Genomic DNA, 24,221 nt, shown 5'->3' on the forward strand with positions numbered 1-24,221 from the left:
AAGAGTAATCTCTAAAGTTGTGTATCTTTTACAATGAAATGTGAACAGTTCAAATGTATTATTTTCTCGGTGGGAATAGATTCAGGGGATTTCAGTTCAATGTATTCTCCATCAGTGTTTTGTCACAAGGAAACTAGAACTGAGAACCAATTCATGACAGAAAGATAATCCAAATCAAGAAATAAAATGTACCAGTTGCCTTTTCAACTTTGATTTACTGGTCAGTCAAAAAAGCTTTTAAAAAATAGGACAGTAAGGCCTAGTGCGGTGGCTCACGCCTGTAATCCCAGCACTTTGGGAGGCCAAGGTGAGTGGACCACTTGAGGTCAGGAGTTGGAGACCAGCCTAGCTAACACGGTGAAACCTTGTCTCTACTAAAAATACAAAAATTAGCTTGGCACTTTGGTGCGTGGCTGTAATCCCAGCTACTTGAAGGGCTGAGGCACGATAATTGCTTGATCTCAGAGGCAGAGGTTGTAGGGAGCTGAGATCGGCACCACTGCACTCCATCCTGGGTGACAGAGCGAGACTCTGTCTCAAAAAAAAAAAAAAGAAAAGAAAAAAATAGGACAGTAAACGCTGTCAGGTCCTGAAATAATTATGTGTAATATTGAACAGATACTGAACGGAAATGTGCCAGGTGCTGTAAAAACACACATATAAGAATATAATCTGTGCCCTTCTAAAAACCTGTATATGCTGAGTATGATAGTGGATTTAGTAAGCATTCATTACTTAAAAATTAGTTTCAAATCTCAGTGATCAAAAAAAATTTAAGTAGTAAAATAAGTTGGACATACCAAGTTCTTTTGGGAGTAGTATGCTTTCCTACTAAACTACTTTTGGCAGCTACTTTTGCAGTTGATTTAAAGGTTAAGATAGCAGAAAATTCAAATGTTTAAGTGAGTCATTAGTGTAACCTAGCTGTGAACTTTGTTACACACACACACACACACAGAGAGACATCCTGAAAGAAAAACTGTTGTTTTACATAATCAGTTTCTGATAATGCTGTGCTCTAGTTAATCACAGGATTTCTTTTTTTACTACCAGGAATTCCTCTTGAATCATATTTAAGTGATTGTTGAATCATATTTGTGTGATTGGTATCCTGATAATTATTCTGGAGTTGAAACTTTCCTTGTCCTATTTAAGTGTGATTTTGCTGAGCCTGTTGGCTTATGTTTGGTTTCTTATCTTAACAGAGTTATAGTCGGTGTTTTTTTGTTTTTTTTAAATAATGGAGGAGAAATGAGCATTTTAAATATGTGTTAGAACATTGTTAAGATTGCTTAGACCAATTTAATGAACATTTGAACACAAGTAACTCAAGCTCAAATACTAAATACATTTACTAGCTTTGAGTTTGGGTTGGAATTGTGATTTGTATGGCTAACTTGTTGGTGTGCCAAGTAATATAAGATATACTGTGTGTCTGTACATTAGGTAACTAGGTCAGAGTGTACAGTTAATATAAGATTTTTTTTTTTTTAATAAAGTGACCTGTTTGTGCCAGTGTAAAATTATTATTATTATTATTTTTTGAGACGGAGCTCGCTCTGTCACCCAGGCTGGAATGCGATGGCACAATCTCGGCTCATTGCAACCTTGCCTCCTAGGTTCAAACAATTCTCCTGCCTCATTCTCCTGAGTAGCTGGGATTACAGATGTGTGCCATCACACCTGGCTAATTTTTGTATTTTTAGTACAGATGGGGTTTTACCATGTTGGCCAGGCTGATCTTGAACTCCTGACCTCAAGTGATCCACCCGCCTTGGCTTCCTAAAGGGCTGGGATAACAGGCACGAACCACTGTGCACGCCATATTTTTAATTGGTAAAATTTGCCACTATGTCAGCAAGTGTGAGCAATATGTTTAACTGTGAAAATTTTCCTTGTATGGTTAGGTTATAAAAGGATGTGACCTCTAATTCATAAACCACTCGGTATTTGAGGAATCCTCATAGCCTATTTGTCTTGGGTTTTTGCATCGGAAGTCGAAGCCATGGGTTATATCTTAATTTTAGAGTAGTTATACACATGACTTTTAAGGACTTTGGTTAGGCTGTTTTTCATTGCAAGGAACAGGAAGTCTTCCAAGTCATCTCAAGTTGGGGAAAAGTAGAATAGAAATTTAAGCCATACGAGTCAGGCCTCACCTAGGAACAAAAACCCCGGTTCCGCAGTGCCTCATACATACTGGAATACTATCAGGGATATGGATCCCACGCAGCTTTAGCAACCAGATGCCTTGTTGCCTCCTCAGCAGGAGGAGTTTGTGGCGCCTTACCCTAGTGCCACGGCCCTGTATATGAGTGTCCAGGCTGTGTGTTGCAATAAATATACCACCCTAAGGGGGACAGTATTGACATTGTTGGCCTGGACTAACCTTAAAAGAGAACTTGTGAGGAAGCATGGCTGTGCAGCATCTTTAGACAGTCCTGAAGCAGCAGGGCAAAGCTCCTGCTACAAAAACCCATTCTAGCTCACACAGCCATGCACACATTCAGCAGAGCATGCATGGACACATTCATTGGCACCTACATATGTTCCCTAGGCTCCCAGAAGTCTAATTCTTTTTTGAGAGAGGGTCTTTTTCTATTGTTCAGGCTGGAGTGCAGTGGCATGAGCATGGCTCACTGCAGCCTTGAACTCCTGGGCTCAAGTTATCCTCCCTCCTTGGCCTCCCGAGTAGCTGGGACTGGGACTAGAGGTGTGCACCACTACACCTGGCTAATTATATTTTTGTAGAAATCAAGTCTTGCTGTGTTGCCCAGGCTGGTCTCGAAGTCCTAGGCTCAAGCGATCCTCTCACCTTGGCCACTCAAAGTGCTAGGATTACAGTTGTGAGCCACCATGCCCAGCCAAAGGTCTAATTCTTTGACCTTCTTCCTGCTTCTAGGGTGGGGAGCAAGGGAGTACAGTGATGGAGGCACTCAGTGTGTGTGGGGTGAGTACAGTTCAGGCGGAGTGTGAGCAGATGAGCATGTCTGTTTGTTTGAACTGCCTGGGGAGGCACTGGAAATCTCTGGCAGGACCTGGCTATGCTGGGGAAGTATATCCACCCAAGTGGATTCTAGGCATGAGCCACTGCACCTGGCGGCTATTGTTGATTTCGATAGCTTATTCTAACAGCTTATTTTCCTTCAAGAGACTTCATTGTCGTAACTCATAGTTATGATCCTTTTTTTTAGGTGGTATCATTTTATTACATTTGTCTTATTCTCCTTTTATTTTCTGTGACTCTACCATCCACTGACTACCTGCCTACCTACCTGCCTACCCAAGTCAGTGTTTCCCAAACTGTATTTATGGCTTACTAATATGCTGCAAGTATTTTAAGTATGAAGTGAAATAAGTTTATAATGCACATGAGCTCTTTAAAGCCTCAGAAACATTTTATACTATAGAGGGTTTTTGTTTTTCATTTTCCTCCCTTACCCCAAAGAATACCTGTTTCTTTCTCATGAGATACTCATGGGATAGATACTACTATTCTAGTTTAATAGAACAATTTGAGATGCACCTGTAAAATTAATTTTTTTAAAATTTAAATTTAAGTTTTTTGAGGAAAGGTCTTACTCTGTCATCCAGTCTGGAGTGCAGTGGCACAATCTCTGCTCACTGTAGCCTTGAACCCCCGGGCTCAAATGATCCTCCTGCCTCAGCCTCCTGAGTAGCTGGGACCATAGGCATGCGCCACCACACCCAGCTAATTTTTATATTTTTTGTAGAGACAGAGTTTTGCCATGTTGCCCAGGCTGGTCTTGAACTTCTCAGCTGAAGTGATCTACCCTCATTGGTGTCCCAAAGTGTTGGGATTACAGGCATGAGCCGCTATGTCCCGATTTATTTTATTTAAAAATAACTTTAGGCTCACGCCTGTAATCCCAGCACTTTGGGAGGCTGAGACAGGCGGGTCACCTGAGGTCAGGAATTCAAGACCAGCCTGACCAACATGGTGAAACCCCGTCTCTACAAAAATAAATTAGCCGGGCATGATAGCGGATACCTATAATCCCAGCTACTCAGGAGGCTGAGGTGGAAGAATCGCTTGAACCAGGGAGGCGGATGTTGCAGTGAGCAGAGATGGTGCCACTGCACTCCAGCCTGGGGAACAGAGTGAGACTCCATCTCAAAAAACAAAAACAAACAAACAAAAACTTTAAAAATGTTTATATTATTTTGTTTGAAGGGAGGAGTATCAAATAATTTTTTTTTGCAGGGAGGAGTATCAAATAATTTATCGATTTATTAAGTTTAATTAATTAGCTCAATAATTACTTTAGAGACAAGGTCTCAGTGTCCAGCTCAAGCTGGAGTGCAGTGACATGTTCACAGCTCACTGCAACCTTGACCTCCCAGGCTCAAGTGATTCCCCCATCTCAGCTTCCTGTGTAGCTAAGACTACAGGCGCATGCCACCACACCTGGCTAAAAAAGTTGTTGTTGTAGAGATGGTGTCTTGTTATGTTGCCCAGGCTGGTTGCTCAAACTCCTGGACTGAATCATCCTCCTGCCTTGGTCTCCCAGTGTTGGGGTTATAGGCATGAGCCACCAATCCCAGTCTGGATTTATTTTAAAACTGCCACAGTAGTTCAAAGGAGGGAGATGTGACATTTAAAAAATGTTTTTCCTCTTGTTCTTAATACCTTGAAGCAATGCTTTACTTTGACTGGAACATAGTTGCTGGTTCTTAGAGGAGAGTGACATGACCAAAACCTCATGTTATTCATCTTCCCTATCTGTGTTGAGATAGCTTTTATTTCCTACCTTCTTTCTGTTCTTACATCAGATTTAATCTGTTTCATTTAAAACTGTGCTCATGGCCAGGCACGGTGGCTCATGCTTGTAATCCCAGCACTTTGGGAGGCCGATGTGGGCAGATCACCTGAGGTCAGGAGTTTGAGACCATCCTGGCCAACGTGGTTAAACCCCATCTCTACTAAAAATACAAAAATTAGCTGGATCTGGTGGCGGGCGCCTGTAGTCCCAGCTACTCAGGAGTCTGAGGCAGGAGAATCTCTAGAACCTGGGAGGCAGAGGTTGCAGTGAGCCGAGATTGTGACACTGCACTCAAGCCTGGGCAACAGAGTGAGACTCTGTCAACAACAACAACAACAACAACAAACTGCTCAGGACACAGTGCCTGAAGTTTTTTTGGTTTGGCCACTTCTATTTCCTACCACTTAAATACCTTTTCTTCAATTCTTGTTATAACCTTCTCACTCATTTGATCACTTCATATCTTGTATTAATGTTTATTACTTCCATTTATATTTTAGAGCAAATTATGTTCTCTTTATTAGATTATACATCTCTTGAAGGCAGAAAGTTTTCCTTTGACTACAGCAGTATGTGTGCTCACACTTAGAATTACATGTATTCTGAAAAACACATTTTATTGACTCTAAGATGCCATCATTTGTAAAATGCACTATTATTTTATATACTGCTAAGAATGAAAAAAATGCTGCCAGTTAACCTCTGTGAGACCTTTCCTAATTCCAGTGGTATATAAATGTAAAACAAGCATTATGAGTCTTAGAGTCATTGAAATATGGTCCACCTCTTTAGGCTGACTTTCTTTTCACAACTGTCTGTTCCCTGGAAAGCATGTCTGAAGAAAGATTTTAAAGCAGATTATTTTCTTTCGTAGGAACAGTATGATAGGTTGTGTTCTTGCCTAAGGATTTAGCATGAAAAATCTTAGCTACAGCCAACAGAGATGCTACCATAAACCTGAAGTAATTATAGTTAAACTATGTTCTAGTTCCTAAGGAGTAGGTATAATTATTATGTATTTTGGTTTGTAATACATGTTGTATATCTATAATATACACAAATACTACCCTACTGTATTATCATTTTGATCTAAAATGTGCTGGGTTTATGTTAAATATTGATGTTCTTCATGATTCTATCCATTAACTTCTCCCTCAGTACTACTTTTTTTTTTTTTTTTTTTTTTTTTTTTTAAGACGAAGTCCCACTCTGTTGCCCAGGCTGGAGTGCAGTGATGTGATCTCAGCTTACCGCAAGCTCCGCCTCCCGGGGTCACGCCATTCTCCTGCCTCAGCCTCCCAAGTAGCTGGGACTACAGGCGCCCGCCACCACACCCAGCTAATTTTTTGTATTTTTTAGTAGAGACGGGGTTTCACCATGTTAGCCAGGATGGTCTCGATCTCCTGACCTCGTGATCTGCCCGCCTTGGCCTCCCAAAGTGCTGTGATTACAGGCGTGAGTCACCGCGCCCAGCCCTTCCTCAGTACTTCTTTAACACCAGTTTGGTCCAGCCTAGAAGTTTGAAAATCTCTCTCTTGAGATGCAGATCTGTGTTGTCTTTTGCCTCCTTGAATATCTTTTTGGCCCTAAGTTTCAGAACTTACCAAGCTGTAGTATTTATCTGCCATTAACTATTATGCTATTGCAGAAAAGTTGTTAAGAGCTCTAGACTCAATCTGCAGCCCACTGCTTATTAACTCTGTGACTTCAAGCAGGTTATTTACCTTTTTGGGTCTCAGTTTCCTCCTCTGTAAAATAGAGATAATAATACTCATGGGTTTGTTGTGAGGACCAAAGTAATTAATTCATATAAAGTATTTAAAAAAGTCCCTGGCACATAGTAAATGGTCAATAAATATTAGCCTGTTTTTATTATTATTGTTATTGTCATCCAGAGATCTAGCTTTGCAGTATGTTCTCTTTGTTATTTATAATAATCAGGAGATCTGCAGGAGACAATGGGTGAACACCAGATGGTCTGAATAAATTCTCTCTGAGGTATCAATTGTAAAATGTTTGCTATTCCTTGATATAGGAAATGCTAAAAAAAAAAATGTGATTAAATACCAAGTGAATAGAGTGATAGTACAGTTTGAAGTTTGGGGTGTTAATAAATGATCAGAATGTCATGGCTTAGCTGTTCCTCTTGTTTATTATGTTCCCGAAGGAATGTTTTTTTAGACAAGGTCTTGCTCTGCTGCCGAGGTTCTGGAGTGCAGTGAGTGGTGCATGATCACGGCTCACTGTAGCCTCGACCTTGAGGGTCCAAGTGATTCTCCCACCTCAGCCTCCCAAAGTGCTGGGATTACAGGTGTGACTCACCACGCCTGGCCTCTGAAGGAGATTTATGTGAGTAGAACAATGGCAAGTGGGAAATTAGAAGTGTTACTTTGTTATTAATTTGGGCTTTTGGCCAAAATACCAATGTAAATTTGTGTAGTAAACAGGGTGAGAGCATATTACTTAAGCTTCAGGACTAGTCAGGGGCTCTCTCATCCTCCTCAATTTCACTGTCTTATTACTCTTTGGTTGATGGCTTTGCAGAAGACCCAACGATTAGTGTGTTAGAGTGTGTAAGAGTGAAATGACCAAGAACAAGAACGCAAACTCTCACATGTATATGACTTTTTTTCTGTCTTGCACTTGAATCAAGATTTGTGTGACTTTTAATCTTTGTTGATCTTCATACTTGTAAACAGGGTTCAATCAGTATTGTGGACTCTTGACCCAATCAGATTAGTGTTCCATCCTCTTAGAGCGATTCAAGAAGGAAGGCGATTGAGGGAGAGAGCAAGACATCTTGTTGGTCCGGCTTCAAATCTCTAGTGAGGTTGATGTAATGGCCTGTGAGGAATAACTAAAAATATTTGGCTATCTACCGAAGCAATCTTACCTTCTGACGTTTTTCAGGATAGTCCCTGGGACTGCGGGGGTGGGGGGTGGCGGAGCTGCAAAGTATTTTTCAAATTTAAGGATAAGGCTAGATGTGGTGGCTCACAACTGTAATCCTAGTGCTTTGGGAGGTCAAGGCAGGAGGATCACTTGAGACCAGGAGTTTGAGACCAGCCTGGGCAATGTAACAAGACCCCCGTCTCTGTCAAAAAAATTAAAAATTAACCAGGCGTGGTAGCACGTGCCTATAGTCCTAACTACTTAGGAGGCTGAGGCGGGAGGACTGTTTGAGCGGACAAGGTCAAGGCTGCAATGAGCCAAGATCGTGCCATTGCTCTCCAGCCTGGGAGACAGAGTGAGATCCTGTCACAACAACAGAATTTAAGGATAAGAGAACCCCATAAGGTACAATTAGGGAAAAATATCTTGTGATAAATAAGATTTGCCGTGTGGAGAACTGACCCACCATCAGTGATGGCTGCTATGGCATTTTGGTAAGATGCCGATGCTAATTTTGGTAACAGCAGTGTCATCTTTGGGGAATATGGTTATGTGTGATTATATTAGCAGAGCAAAGCTGAAGTCTAGTCATATTGTACTCTCATATTGTAGCCTGAAGCAAGAATATGACAGCAGGGGAGTGATGAACTTGGAGGCTAGAGAAGAGGGAGGCAGAGGGTTTCACTCAGCTTCTACAGCCTTGGCTGCATTGATGCTGGCTTGTCAGCTCCTGTAGGAAGAGGCTCGTCATCTGCTTTGGTCACTTCAGTGCACCTTTCATGCGAGGAGTATAGTAGGCATTCATTTGTTAAATAAATGAATAATATTACCGTATGGTATTATTGAGGTAGAGATAAGGGAGATGTGGCTTAATCACTTGACCCCAAGGCATACTTAGGAAGTTGTTACTATTATTTTTTGAGATGGAGTCTCCCTCTGTCACCAGACTGGATGATCTCGGCTCACTGCAACCTCTGCCTCCCGGGCTGAAGCGATTCTCCTGTCTCAGCCTCCCAAGTAGCTGGGATTACAGGCGATCACCACCATGCCTGGCTAAATTTTGTATTTTTAGTAGAGACGGGGCTTTGCCATGTTGGCCAGGCTGGTCTTGATCTCCTGACCTCCGGTGATCCGCCCACCTCTGCCTCCTAAAGTGCTGGAGGATTATAGGTGTGAGCCACTGCGCCTGGCCAAAAAATGATTGATAATAACAATTTTATACCTCAAATATAGTGTAGAAAAAACATTTTAGAGCTTAGTTATTTGAATCATCAAAAATAAGTTTGTTGGCCGGGTGCAGTGGCTCACGCCTGTAATCCCAGCAGTTTGGGAGGCTGATATGGGTGGATTGCTTGAGGTCAGGAGTTTGAGACCAACCTGGCCAACATGATGAAACCCCGTCTCTACTAAAAATACAAAAAATGGCCGGGTGTGGTGGCAAACGCTTGTAATCTCAGCTACTTGGGAGACTGAGACAGGAGAATCTCTTGAACCTGGGAGGCAGAGGTTGCAGTGAGCTGAAATTGCACCATTGTACTCCAGCCTGGAAAGCAAGTGTGAAATTCTGTCTCCAAAAAAAGTTTGTTTATTTATTTATTTTTTTGTTTTGTTTTGAGACGGAGTCTCACTCCTGTTGCCCATGCTGGAGTGCAATGGCACGATCTTGGCTCACTGCAACCTCTGCCTCCCAGGTTCAAGTGATTCTCCTGCCTTAGCCTTCTGAGTAGCTGGGACTACAGGCACGCACCACCGTGCCCGACTAATTTTGTATTTTTTTTTTTTTTTTTTTTGAGTTGGATTCTCACTCTTATCACTCAGGCTAGAGCACAATGGTGCAGTCTCTGCTCACTGCAACCTCCGCTTCCTGGATTCAAGTGATTCTCCTGTGTCAGCCTCTTGAGTAGCTGGGACTATAGGCGCCAGCCACGATGCCTGGCTAATTTTTGTATTTTTAGTAGAGGTGAGGTTTCAACATGTTGACCAGACTGGTCTGGTACTCCTGACCTCAAGTGATCCACCCGCCTCAGCCTCCCAAAGTGCTGGGATTACAGGTGAGAGCCACTGCACCTGGCTTAATTTTTGTATTTTTAATAGAGATGGGGTTTCATCATATTGGCTAGGCTGGTCTGGAACTCCTGACCTCAGGCGATCTACCCACCTCAGATTCCCAAAGTGCTGGGGTTACAGGCATGAGCTGTCGTGCCCGGCCCCCCAAAATGAGTTTATTTTAATCCTAGTAAGTTTAAAATATGTATTCAAAATTATTTAATAGCTGAACATGGTGGCGGGCATCTGTAATCCCAGCTACTCAGGAGCCAGGACAGTCGCTTGAACCTGGGAGGCTGAGGTTGTAGGGAGCCATGGCACTGCAACCTGGATGACAGAGCAAGACTCTGGTTCAAAACAAACAAACAAACCAAAGCAAAGATAAAAAATCATTTGAAAGAGTAAAATTTAATAAATATAGTAGTCTTTCTCTATAATTTTGCCTTGTTTTAGATAGGATTAGATTCAGCAGTGAGTAGTAGAAACCAAAAATAACAATGGCTTAAACAAGATAGAAGTTACCTTTCTTTCATGTATCTCATAGGCAGTCCTAAACCAGTATGGTACCTTCATGCTCATTAGGGGACCCAGCCTTCAACATGTAACTCTTTCCTTTTAGTCAAAGGTGGCTTCTCCACTTTCTCACATTAGTTCTACATTCTCACCAGCAGGAAGGAGGAAAAGGCAAAAGCTGGGCATGCCCCCATCTTGTGAAGATACTTTCCAGGAATTGTACATATTACTTCTGCTGTGTCCCTTCGATTATAATAAGGTCACACATAACTGCAAGAGAAGCTGGAATGTATATTCTGAACTGGAAATTCCTATGTGCCTAGTCAAAAATCAGGAGTTCTCTTACTTTGGAAGGAGGGAAGAATTAGTATTGCACTACATCTGACAGTTTGTGCCATAAATGCCAGTGGAATGGCTAATGTAGTATTAACACATTTGATAATTTGACAGTATTGTTTGTAATCCTTCAGTATTATTTGTAAGAATAACCCCCCACCTCCAGTTCAGTATTCAGTATAGAATTTTCACTAAAATTTGTCTTGATCTAACGATGGCTTCAGATTTTTATTGCTGGATAAATTTTCTAACAAGATGAACTGCCTTCTGATTTGAACATTCTGATCCTGGTAGCATAATCTGTCATGTGTACATATATATATTTTATGTGATTCATTATTGTAGGAATAATTACTGAAATTTCCTAAGTTGTTATATACTTAGGATTATACACATATGATTAAAGAGCTTGTTGAGACTTAATTTTTAACATCTATAAACTGTAAAAATGTGCATACATGTTGTTTCTATTAATATATTGAGAAAAGTTTTCATTAATATTCATATTCCTTAAGAAATTTAGCTTTATAAAACATCTACATGTTTCTTTCATATTTTGGTTGGAATGGCTTAGCACCTTTGTTTGCATAGCTTAGTGAGAATTTAGTCTTTGTGGAATCCTTAAACACTTTTGATGCCACAAAAACTTTAGTTGGCTGGGCACAGTGGCACATGCCTGTAATCGCAGCACTTTGTGGGGCTGAGGCAGGCAGATCACTTGAGCCCAAGAATTTGAGACCAGCCTGGACAACATGGCAAAACCCAGTCTTTCTGGGAAAAAAAAAAAAAAAAAACAAAAGCCAGGCATGGTGGCGTGCACCTGTAGTCTCAGCTACTCGGGGTGCTGAGGAGGGAGAATTGATTTAGCCTGGGAGGTCAAGGCTGCAGTGAGCTGCGATTCAGCCACTGCACTTCAGTCTGGGCAACAGAATGAGACTCTGTCTCAAAAAAACAAAAAAACAGACCAACCCTCCCCTTCAAAACTTTAGTAACTTGGGGTTATATGTAGACTTGGAATATTTATTCTGTAATGGTTCTGATAATGAACAGTGAACTTCTTTTTTTAATTTTTTTTTAATTTTTGAGATGGAGTCTCACTCTGTCCCCAGGCTGGAGTACAGTGGCACAATCTTGACTCACTGCAACCTCCGCCTCCCGGGTTCAAGCGATTCTCCTGCCTCAGCCTCCCGAGTAGCTGGGACTACAGGCGCGTGCCACCATGCCCAGCTAATTTTTGTATTTTTAGTAGAGACGGAGTTTCACCATGTTGGCCAGGATGGTCTTGATCTCTTGACCTTGTGATCCTCCCGCCTCAGCCTCTCAAAGTGCTGGGATTACAGGTGTTAAGTCACTGCACCCGGTCGAACAGTGACTTCTTTTCACAGCTCAGATAGCTTTAGTTTCATACAGTTTATCTTTCCATGTATTGAGTGTCATATTTTGTTTGCCTCAGCATATAAACTGTGCAATTGTATAATTGTCATAAATAAACTTACTTTAAAATATAATTTATAAATTCTTTTCATCAACTTAGACCTAATGTTCTGAATGTGTTAAGAAGTTATAGTGTCCAAGGACTTCTTAGAATCCATAGTTGCCTTTTCTGGAGGCATACCAGGGCCCTGGGCAGCTGGATGGAGAGGGAGGGATCTTACCTTTTGTACTTTTCTTATATAGTGTTTGTTGCAGGTAAACAAGACCTAATTCAAATGAATGCATAATAAAAGCCTGTTTTTTTTTTTTTTTTTTAATGTTTAGATTCTTGCCCCTTTCTTTTTATTATATGCTTTAGTGAAATATGAGTTTAATTAATGTAGCAGAATAGGGCATACAAAATGACCAAGACAGAGATTGTACCCTTGTTGATTTTCTCACTAATGGGAAAGATGAGACATGTACACAACTGAGTACTAGGTAGAAGAAAGTGCCTCAAGAGGTGTTGTTACTATGGTTTAAGAAAGAGAATCAGCTCTGGATGGGGGCATTAGGGAAGATCTGGTGTAGGAGCTAGTGTTTCACCTGTGTTTTGAAGGATTGGCAGGATTTGGACATGTGATAAGTAACTAAGAGGATTTCAGGCAGGAAATTGCATGAAGCAAAGGCACAGAGCCTGGAAAGCTTGGGAAATGGTGAGTACTTTTGCTGCTTCTATGATGGGGATTATTAAACTGTGTTTCGATTTTCTTTTTTAAAAAGATATCTTTTAAAATGTTCTATAGCAGATGCAGGCAGGCATAGTTTTTTCAACTCAGGTAATTTGTGTTTGAAGCTGTAGCTGGTAGCTGTTCAGATCACAGAGTAAGAGCATTTTGGAGAGGGAGTCCTTGGGACTGGTTTCTCAAAGAAGGAACAGACTGGTTTGACCAGAACCATAGAGCGTTGGAAAGATAGGTTGGGATCATAGCATAGGCAGATTTAACACCAGAGTTAAATGATTTTATTTGATAGCTTCATGTGTTCAAATGAAATACAAATTGTAATTATAAAATTAATATATACTCATTGTAATCACTTTCACACAATTTAGTATTCCTCCAGATGTTTTCCATGCATATATAAGCACACTGTACATAGCATCTTGAATTAAAAAAAAATCCAAACATATATTTTTCAATTCAATACTTATAACTCAGGTTTGTTTTTGAAAACAGCTGCATAATCGGACACTGTATGGATGTATACTTCACTTTTCCCATTGATGGATGGTTAAATTGTCTCAGACTGGTTTGCATCCTCATATCTGTACTGTTGTACAATTATACAAGTATGTGTATAGGATAAGCTCTTAAGTGGAGTTGCTGAATCAGTGGGTTATATTTACTTTTTATTTTGAAAGCTGTGAATAAATTGCCCCCAAAGATTTGCCTGTGTACACACAGAATATTTTAGGGTTTTGATTTCCTTCTCACCAACCCTGGATATTGTAAAATTTCATAATCTTTGTTAATCTGATAGGTAGAAATGTGTACAGTGCTCTTATCTTTTTATTAAAAAACTTTTTTTTTTTTGGCTGGGCATGGTGGCTCACACCTGTAATCCCAGTACTTTGGGAGGCTAAGGTGGGCGGATCACCTGAGGTTGGGAGTTTGAGACCAGCCTGAACAACATGGAGAAACCCCATCTCTACTTAAATTACAAAATTAGCCTGGTGTGGTGGCACATGCCTGTAATCCTAACTACTTGGAAGGCTGAGGCAGGAGAATCGCTTGAAACTGGGAGGTGGATGTTGTGGTGATCCGAGATTGTGCCATTGCTTTCCAGCCTGGGCAACAAGAGCAAAACTCCGTCTCAAACAAAAAAGAACAATTTTTTTTGAGACAGGGTCTTGCTTTGTCATCCAGGTTGGAGTGCAGTGGTGTGATCATTGCTCACTGCAGCCTCGATCTCCTGGGCTCAAACGATCTTCCCATCTCAACTCCCCCAAGTAGCTGAGGCTACAGGAATGCACTACCATACCTGGCTAATTTGTGTATTTTTTGTAGAAACGGGGTTTTACCATTGCTCAGGCTGGTCTCGAACTCCTGGACTCAAGCACTCCTCTTCCCTCAGCCTCCCAAAGTGCTAGTATTACAGGCGTAAGCCACCAGGCCTGGCCTTACAATTTTTTTGAGACTGAGTCTTGCTGTATTGCCCAGGCTGGAGTGCAATGGCGCAATCTCGGCTCACTGCAACCTGCGGCTCCCAAATTCAAGCAGTTCTGCCTCAGCCTCCCTAGTAGCTGGGACTATAGGTGTGCACCACCACGCCCCGCTAATATTTGTGTTTTTAGTAGAGATGGGGTTTCACTATGTTGGCCAAGCTGGTCTTGAACTCCTGATGTCAAGCGATCACCTGCCTCGGCCTCCCAAAGTTCTGGGATTACAGGCCTGAGCCACCGCGTCCGACCCTTAAAAAGTGTTTTTAGAGACAGAATCTCTCTTTCTCAGGCTGCAGTGTGGTGGTGCAGTCATAGCTCACTGCAGCCTCTAACTCTTGGGCTCAAGTGATCCTCCTGAGTAGCTGGGACTACAGGTGTGTACTACAGTGCCTGGCTCCTGCAATATCATTTGAATTTGCATTTCTTTGACCATGAATGAAGTTGATGATCTTTTCATATATCAGAATTTTAAGATATACTTTTGTGGCCTCTCAGTCATAGAGACAGGTGGTTTATGTTATATGGAGTACTTTGTTCTGAGTGTAATTTATTTTAAAAACACATTTAAATAAAAGCTTCATTGAGATCAGTCACATGCTGTAAAATTTACTCTTTAAAGACTGCAATTTCTGGGTTTTAGTCATTTAATTAATTAATTTTATTTTATTTTTTGACATAGAGTCTTGCTCTGTAGCCCATGCTGGAGTGCAGTGGTGTGATCATGGCTCACTGCAGGGGTGTCCAATGTTTTGGCTTCCCTGGGCCACATTGGAAGAAGAAGAAATGTCTTGGGCCATACATAAAATACAGTAACACTGGCCAGGCGCGGTGGCTCACGCCTGTAATCCCAGCACTTTGGGAGGCTGAGGCGGGCAGATCACCTGAGGTCAGGAGTTCGAGACCAGTCGTCTGGCCAACATGGTGAAACCTCATCTTTACTAAAAATACAAAAATTGGCTGGACGTGGTGGCAGATTCCTGTAATCCCAACTACTTGGGGGGCTGAGGCAGGGAGAATTGCTTGAACTTGGGAGGTGGAGGTTGCAATGAGCCCAAATTGTGCCACTGCACTCCAGCCTGGGTGACAGAGCGAGACTCCGTCTTAAAAAAAAAGCAAAAAGACCAAAACCAAAACAAAACATTAACACTAACAATAGCTGATGAGCTAAAAATAAAAAAATCACAAAAAAACTCATAACGTTTTAAGAAAGTTTACAAATTTGTTTTGGTCTTCATTCAAACCTGTCCTGGGCTGTGGGTTGGACAAGCTTGACTTACTGCATCCTCAAATTCCTGGTCTCAGGTGATCCTCCTGTTTAAGCCTCCTTCTGAGTATCTGGGATTACAGGTGCGTGTCACCATGCCTGGCTAATTTTGATTTTAATTTAATTAATTAAAATATTTAATAACCTAAATGAAACATCTAAAACCACAGCTTCTGGAGGAACTGCTTTTTCTTGACTGTCTTGTACCTCTCTTTGAACTTGACCCTGGCCTCTCGTTAGCCTTGCATTTAAGAGCAGCGTCTCTGAAGATATCCTTGTTGATGAGAGTTTTCTGCAAGGGGATATCCACAGAACACCTTGTGGGCATGAGATGATTGTAGTTACAGACTTTCACAGAAGACCTGATCTTTGGCTGGGCGTGGTAGGCTCACGCATGTAATCCCGGCACTTTGGGAGGCCAAGGCTGGTGGATCACCTGAGGTCAGGAGTTCGAGACCAGCCTGGCCAACATGATGAAACCCCGTCTCTACTAAAAAGACAGAAATTAACAGGGCGTAGTGGCATGCGCCCGTGATCCCAGCTACTCAGGAGGCTGAGGCAGGAGAATCACTTGAACCCGGGAGGCAGAGGTTGCAGTGAGTTGAGGTCTGCCATTGGACTCCAGCCTGGGTAATGAGCTAAACTCCGTCTCAAAACAAAAACAAAAACAAAAAGGCTGGACGCAGTGGCTCACGCCTGTAATCCTAGCACTTTGGGGGGCCGAGGCAGATGGATCACCTGAGACTGGGAGTTCGAGACCAGCCTGTCTAACATGGTGAAACCCCATCTCTACTAAAAATACAAAAATTAGCTGGGTGCGGTGATGCACGTCTGTAATCCTAGTTACTCAGGAGGCTGAGGTAGGAGAATCGCTTGAACCCGGGAGGTGGAGGTTGTAGCCAAGATTGTGCCACTGCACTCCAGCCTGGGCGACAGAGCAAGACTCCATCTCAACAACAACAACAGCAACAACAACAAAAAAGACTTGATCTTTGACTCTTCTTCATCTTCTTCTTGCCCACAACAGCTGTCAGTTTGCGGGAATAGTGGTCAAATCCAGCCACCAGAGCATGGCTGTGAGGGCGATCTGAGGTGCCATCATCAATGTTCTTCATGATGATATCTTTGCTTCCTGAGTAGCTTGTGGCATAGCGTCTGGCCAGAACAGCACCACTTTCGTGAATTTGCCCATTTTTACAGCAACCACCCAGGCCTATAGCAGAAAGCCTGGGTAATTTTTTTGTTTTTGAGACAGAGTCTTGCTCTGTCACTTAGGCTGTTGTGCAGTGGCAGGATCTTGGCTCATTGCAATCTCTGTCCCCAGCTGGGTTCAAGCAGTTCTCTTGCCTCAGCCTCCTGGGTAGCTGGGATTACAGGCGCTCGCCACCATGCGTGGCTAATTTTTTTGTATTTTTAGTAGAGACTGGGTTTCGCCCTGTTGGCCAGGCTTGTCTCTAACTCCTGACCTCAGGTGATCCACCTGCCTTAGCCTCCCAAAGTGCTAGGATTACAGGCGTGAGCCACTGTACCCGGCCTAATTTTTAAATTTTTTATATAAGTGGGATCTTGCTATGTTTCCCAGATTGGTTTCAAACTCCACGCCTCAAGCGATCCTCCCACCTTGGCCTTCCAAAGTGTCGGGATTACAGGAATGAGCCACTGCACCCGGCCTAGTCATTTATTTTAAAATTGAGTGCCAACCATTGTCTTATTATTTGTAGTAAATGCCTGTTAGGCTGAACTTGAAGTTCTCTCTTTCTTCATTCAGCATGTAGGCCCCAAATTTGAAATGAGAAAGTGCAACTTTTCCTGTTATTTTTCCAGTTAGAGGCGTCTCTTACTAGAGACTGCAGTCAGGTACCTGGATTCTGAAATGGAGTTAATGTGACAACTGCTTTGGAATCTCAGTGCTTTGGTACTGGATGGGGAGTGATTTCTTTTAAATAACTTGTAGTTGAAACTGATTTCCAACTGCAGGAGGTGATATAAATTCTTACTTTTTTGGAAAATGTTTTAAATATAAAATCTGAAATGAAAAAGGCTTTAAAGTAAAAAGATTTTAAAATATGGTAAGTGCTTTAAATTTAGTAAGTCCGTTTTTCAGGTGGGTGATTCAACTGCTTTCTAGTTAATCTGGTCATTTTTTATTCCAGAGATTTCTTAATATGTCTACTAAAGCATGTGTGTGTTTACGGTAAGATGACTAAATTGCTTCACTTTAAGAACAATAGTGATAGGCCGGGCGCGGTGGCTCACGCCTGTAATCCCAGCACTTTGGGAGGCCGAGACGGGCGGATTATGGGGTCAGGAGATCGAGACCATCCTGGCTAACATGGTGAAACCCTGTCTCTACTAAAAACACAAAAACTAGCCGGGCGTGTGGTGGGCGCCTGTAGTCCCGGTTACTCAAGAGGCTGAGGCAGGAGAATGGCGTAAACCCGGGAGGCGGAGCTTGCAGTGAGCTGAGATCGCACCACTGCACTCCAGCCTGGGCGACAGAGCGAGACTCCGTCTCAAAAAAAAAAAAGAACAATAATGATCTGGTGTGTATTTTTCTTTTGTGATTCATTCTGATTTTTTTTTTTAGACGGAGTCTTACTCTGTCACCCAGGCTGGATGGAGTGCAGTGGTGCGATCTTAGCTCACTGCAACCTCCACCTCCCAGGTTCACGTAATTCTCCTGTCACCCAGTTATTTTTAAAGCATACCAGTAATTTGCTTGACTGATTTGTTTTCAGTTAAAACAACTGTTAATTTTTTTCTAGGGTCTCCCTGTGTTGCCCAGGCTAGTCTTGAACTCCTGGCCTCAAGTGATCCTCCTGCCTCAGGCTCCCAAAGTGCTAAGATTACAGCATGAGCCACTGTTCCTGGCCTTGACTGATTTTTTTTTTTTTTTGAGGAAACTAGTTCTGCCTTCTAGCATTGGCTTCCATCTATTGGGTCCTCTGACAGCCCTTGTCTGTTGCCCAGGGATGATTACAGACTAGTAGGTCTTATCACTGGCTAAGTCTGTGAACCTCATCTGTATTGTTTCACTTGGGAGAAGATGTCAACAGAGGTTCATAGTAGATGGTTTTCTGTTGATTTGATAGAGCTAAATGTATTGTTTCCTTCCTTTTGCTTTTGTATATATTTAAACATTCAGTTTCCTGTTCTTCGTAGTAAAATATTCCTAAAATTGTGGTTCTCTGTATTTTAACCCTTCATATTTCATTATTTTTCTATAGTTTTATGCCTTTTCTGTTTGGAAAGTCATTTTTAATTGGCTTGCTTTTAGTCATTTAAATTGCAATATCAGGCTGAAGTTAGTGGTTTATCTGAATTGATGGTTACAAATCAAACTCCTTATTCTACTCTTTCCCTCTTCTCACTACTGTATTTGACTAGTCTAAAAAAAAAAAATTGCAGTATCTCCTCTTTTTCCCTCTTGACATCCTTTTTTTAATTCCTAATTTTTTCATGTCTTAAGTTTTTTTCCTACCTTAAAGTCCCTTGGCCTTTTAGTTGTAGTTTTGATTAAAGTGGATTTTTTCTTGGGCTTTTAATTAGATTTTCTTTTCCTTCAGCTCTCCATAGGGAGATTGAAGATGATGCTGACTGACACTGGGTCAGTGGCCTGATTACTTAGAATGAGACTGTGAACATTGAGTGGCTTGAATATAGCATTTAACTTAGCCTGTAGATGTTTCCACTTCCACTTGAAGGCTATTTCCTGGCTTAGAGGCACTGTCCTGAAAAATAATAAAATGAATGTAAATTAAACAACCCATGTATTCTTGTGTAGTGCCCATTTGAATCAAGATGAGATCTGAGATCTGGGTGGCCTATGGGGGAATACTATTTATAACTCTAGAAACAATATTTTGCTAAGAGATATGTTTATTACATTGGAGAGAGCTCTCCAAGTATTTAAAACATACTTTATATGTGCTACATAATTCCTGGTTTTTTTTTTTTTTTTTTTTTTGAGACGGGGTTTCGCTCTTGTTGCCCAGGCTGGAGTGCAATGGTGTGATCTCGGCTCACCGCAACCTCCGCCTCCTAGGTTCAAGCGATTCTCCTGCCTCAACCTCCCAAGTAGTTGGGATTACAGGCATGTGCCACCACGCCCAGCTAATTTTGTATTTTTGGTAGAGACGGGGTTTCTCCATGTTGGGCAGGCTGGTCTTGAACTCCCAACCTCAGATGATCTGCCCACCTCGGCCTCCCAAAGGGCTGGGGTTACAGGTGTGAGCCACCACACCAGGCCACGTAATTCCTGTTTCTTCTGGCTTCACTAAAATGTCCTGAAATGTGATAGCCTCTGTGCATAAGAAAATTAAGTCATGACTCCTGGTTGGCATGAGAAGACCTAGAGTCCACTTCCACCTGAACTGTGGGCTTGAAGTATGATTATGTGCCCTACTTCCTTAGCTGTCACATAGGGGCAGTAGTACGTAAACTGAAGTGAACAAATAGATATGGAAATCCCTTGAAAATATAAAAGTGCATGCTGGGCATGTGGCATGTATCTGTAGTTCCAGCTACTTGGAAGGCGGAGACCAGAGGGTCGCTTTGGTCCAGGAGTTTGAGGCCAGCCTGGGCAACATAGAAAACTTTGTCTCTTGAAAAAAAGAAAAAAAAAAAGAGGCTGGGACCGGTGGCTCACACCTGTAATCCCAGCACTTTGGGAGGCCGAGGCAGGTGGGTCACAAAGCCAGGAGTTCGAGACCAGCCTAGCCAACATGGTGAAACCCTGTCTCTACTAAAAACACAAAAATTACCCTGGCATGGTGGCGGGCACCTGTAATCCCAGCTACTTGGGAGGCTGAGACAGGAGAATCACCTGAACCCGGGAGGCGGAGGTTTCAGTGAGCCAAAATTGCACCACTGCATTCCAGCCTGAGCGACAGAGCAAGACTCCGTCTCCGGGGGGAAAAAGACAACCTGGGTAACATAGGGAGACCCTGTCTTTACAGAAATAATAAGAAATATTAGCTGGGTGTGATGGTGCATTCCTGTGGTTCCAGCTACTTGGGAGGCTGTGATGGGATGATCACCTGAGCCTGGGAAGTTGAGGCTGCAGTGTGACATGATGGCGCCACTGCACTCCAACCTGGGTGACAGCCGTCCTCACCTCAGCCACCCCTCCCTCCCCACCTTCTGGCAGTAGCTGGGACTAAAAGTGCATGTCACCACACCTGGCCAGCTTTTTTGTTTTGTTTTGTTAAAGATGGGGTATTGTCATGTTGCCCAGGCTGGTTTCGAATTTTTGGGCTTATGCAATCCACCCACCTTAGCCTCCCAAAGTTCAGGGATTACAGGCATGAGCCATCTTGCTGGGCCACCTTTTTCTTCTCTTTTAACAAATTCAGCAATTTTTCAGTCCCAGAAATTTGTAAGTATATTGTTTGTGGAAAAATACATTGGGAATGTCATCAAAAGATGGTTTCTATTAGAAATGGGAACAGGTAGCAGTTTTCCCTGCTACCTCAACAATCACAGGTCCAGGACCCTTTAATATAAAGATGTAGAGAGAGCCAGAATTAGCTCTAAGTTCCTGAAATGATTTCAGAGGCCCTTTTTTTTGGATACGAAGTCTCACTCTGTTGCCCAAGCTGGAGTGCAGTGGCACGATCTCGGGTCACTACAAGCTCTGCCTCCCGAGTTCATGCCATTCTCCTGCCTCAGCTTCCCGAGTAGCTGGGACTACAGGTGCCCGCCACCAGGCCGGCTATTTTTTTTGTATTTAGTAGAGATGGAGTTTCACTGTGTGTTAGTCAGGATGGTCTCAATCTCCTGACCTCGTGATCCTCCCTCCTTGGCCTCCCAAGGTGCTGGGATGACAGGTGTCATCGCACCTGCCCTCAAATTGTTTATTCCAGTTTAATCATTAAGGAAATAAGCTCTGAAGAGTCAAAGAGTAACTTGTAATTAGAACAGTTAATATGGGTCCTTTCTTTCTCCCCGCTAAACTGTCTGACTCAGAATTTATCTGGTTAAGTGCCTCTTCCCATGAGAAGTTAATATAATTTAGGTTTTCTCACTTTTGGTTTGGTTATTTGGCATTAGTTTCTTCCTGTAGGAAGTGGCCATATTTTTACCGCTTCTTAGGAGAATATAGGTGCTGACAAATACCTTGCATCCCCAAGTCCATTTTGCTTGGGTCTTAACCTTCTTGCAGTTTTCTGGGATGCTGATTGCCAGCCTTGTTGATGTGGGACTGGCTTTGAAATCCAGGACATCTTTTGAGGATATCAAAGTACTATAAAGGATGGAAATGTTAAGGTTGCAAAATGCTTGGAGAGTATCACATGCTGTTGATATGCTTACTGTAGTGATTTCTGAGCCTTGGAAATTTAGGCCTTTGATATAGCTGTCATGAAGGTGAGCCTCAGCCCCGTCTGTGAATTTCTCCAGAATCATTCAGTTTAGACTCCCAGTATCAAAATAGATCCTTCTTTCTTTTCTTTTTTCTTTTTTTTGAGATGGAGTCTCATTCTGTCTCCCAGGCTAGAGTGCCGTGGCGCGATCTCAGCTCACTGCAACCTCTGCCTCCCGGGTTCTAGCGATTCTCCTGCCTCAGCCTCCCAAGTAGCTGAGATGACAGGTGCCTACCACCATGCCCAGCTAATTTTTGTATTTGTAGTAGAAACGGGGTTTCACCATGTTGGCCAGGCTGGTCTCAAACTCCTGACCTCAAGTGATCCACCCACCTCGGCCTCCCAAAGTGCTGGGATTACAAGTGTGAGCCACTGTACCCGGCCTCCCTGCTTCTTTATGTTCCACCATCCTCCCATCCTCGCAGCTTCTTTAAACCTTCCTAATGTTGAGAAACATACCCGATGTAAGACACCATTAAAAAGAATCCAGCATTTGGGGGAGGTGTTAGGGAGTTGAATGTTGCTAAAGCACCAAGGAGAGAGGAGTTTGACCTATTTTGAGCTCATCTGTGACACCAGTTTCGTTTGGAAAACGCTAATGACACTAGTTGGCAGAGCTGCATTTTTGAAGTTGTTTCATTTAGACACAGTGATAGTCATCTGTCTTCTTTTAGGAGGTGATTGTCTAGGAGTAACTATATGTGCACTCAGCACCGTGTCACAACCACCGGGGGATCCACTTACAGAGAAGATTTGTGGAGAGCTTCAGCCTGTTTTTGTGGCCATTTGGTATAATTCTGGACAGAAGACTTCTTGTTTGTATTACATTGAATTAGAGGTCAGTATTTGAAATTTTCTCTTTGAGTGGCTATTATAAGAGGATCCCATAAGAATTGATTATTGTGAAATGAGCCAACTACATAGTGTATTTCAAAGATAAAGTAAACTGTTGGACTTGTGATTACCTGGTTTCTGGTATGAATTACTGGACTTATGTTTGTTTTTATGTACAGAGATAAAGCTATGTGCTTGATACTCTTTCAATTATAAACTTAATGGGTTATGAGAATTTATAACTTGGGCTTCATTAAGTGAAGGCCAGGCACTCTTATACTTTATGTTTTTTTTTTTTTTTCTTCTTTTGAGATAGAGTCTTGCTTTGTTGCCCAGGCTGGAGTGGTGCAATCATAGTTCACTGCAGCCTTGACCTCCTGGGCTCAAGCGATCCTCCCACCTCGGCCTCCCAAAGTATTAGGAGTACAGGTGTGAGCTATCATGCCCAGCTTAATTTATCTTTCTTTGTTAAGCTTCACCTGTTCTGTTGATGATAAGTTCTGGGAGATGATGGTGTCCTTTACTTGTCTTTAAATGGTTTCTGACAAGTTTTCTTTTCTTTTTTTTTTAAGATGGAATCTCACTCTGTCACCCAGGCTGGAGTGCAGTGGCCGGATCTCAGCTCACTGCAAGCTCTGCCTCCCGGGTTTATGCCATTCTCCGGCCTCAACCTCCCGAGTAGCTGGGACTACAGGCGCCCGCCACCTCACCCAGCTAGTTTTTTGTATTTTTTAGTAGAGACGGGATTTCACCGTGTTATCCAGGATGGTCTCGATCTCCTGACCTCGTGATCCGCCCGTCTCGGCCTCCCAAAGTGCTGGGATTACAGGCTTGAGCCACCACGCCCGGCCAAGTTTTCTATTCTTAGTATTTTCTACTTTTGTTTGGCTCTAAGAGACTTACAGGTTTGAAACTAACGTCTACTGCCTCTCCCTCTTCTTCTATGATTCCTATGGGTGCCTGGGAGCTATGTGTTTAGTTTGAAAAGAAGAGATTTCAGAATAATCATGCTTGCCATATACTTACACTGATCATGAACAGTAAAATTTATTCTGAAAGGATAGACCAGTTGCTTAGTAAGTGAAATGTAACGTGTTATAGAAATGATCTGTAATTTCAGGTCATGTTTTCTAGGAAGCTGCTGTCATTCAAGTCTCCCTTTCTCTGGGCAATTAGCTGTTAATAAGGGATTATCTGAGTGACATTTTGAGCTTGCCCATTCATTTGGCAGTATTTTATTTTTTTAGTGTCTCTTGGAAGATACAGTGCTAGGCATTGGGGATATAAAAATGAGTAAGATGTGCCCCTACCCTCCTGGAAGTCATGACGAAAAGTGGGGAACAGATATGAAAAAAAAAACCCCACTAAAATGTAGGCTGAAAGAACTGTAGTAATAGTAGAAACATGATGCTCCAACAACCTAGAGAGTCATTAAGTGTGCATATACCTTGGGCATCTGCACAGCACTTAGGGAGTTAACAAGTTGGTGTTTATCTTGACAGACCACCTTCAGGCAGCTACCTTTATTGTGGATGTGTGACCTCAGGTAACTT

The 24,221-nt window shown here is 42.4% G+C and overlaps 1 protein-coding gene across 3 annotated transcripts in view; it reads left to right on the plus strand.

The window, feature by feature from the left end:
* Positions 1-24,221, plus strand: part of RERE (arginine-glutamic acid dipeptide repeats) — a 463,614-nt gene that overhangs the window by 3,523 nt on the left and 435,870 nt on the right. The window contains exon 2 of one of the 3 annotated variants that reach the window (XM_007980666.3): positions 22,509-22,672. The exons of the other annotated variants lie outside the window; for them this stretch is intronic. The gene's annotated coding sequence lies outside the window, so the exon portion shown is untranslated. The remainder of the gene's footprint in view (positions 1-22,508; positions 22,673-24,221) is intronic. 3 annotated transcript variants of the gene reach the window in all.

Source organism: Chlorocebus sabaeus, chromosome 20 (assembly GCF_047675955.1).
Source record: "Chlorocebus sabaeus isolate Y175 chromosome 20, mChlSab1.0.hap1, whole genome shotgun sequence".
NCBI lineage: Eukaryota > Metazoa > Chordata > Mammalia > Primates > Cercopithecidae > Chlorocebus > Chlorocebus sabaeus.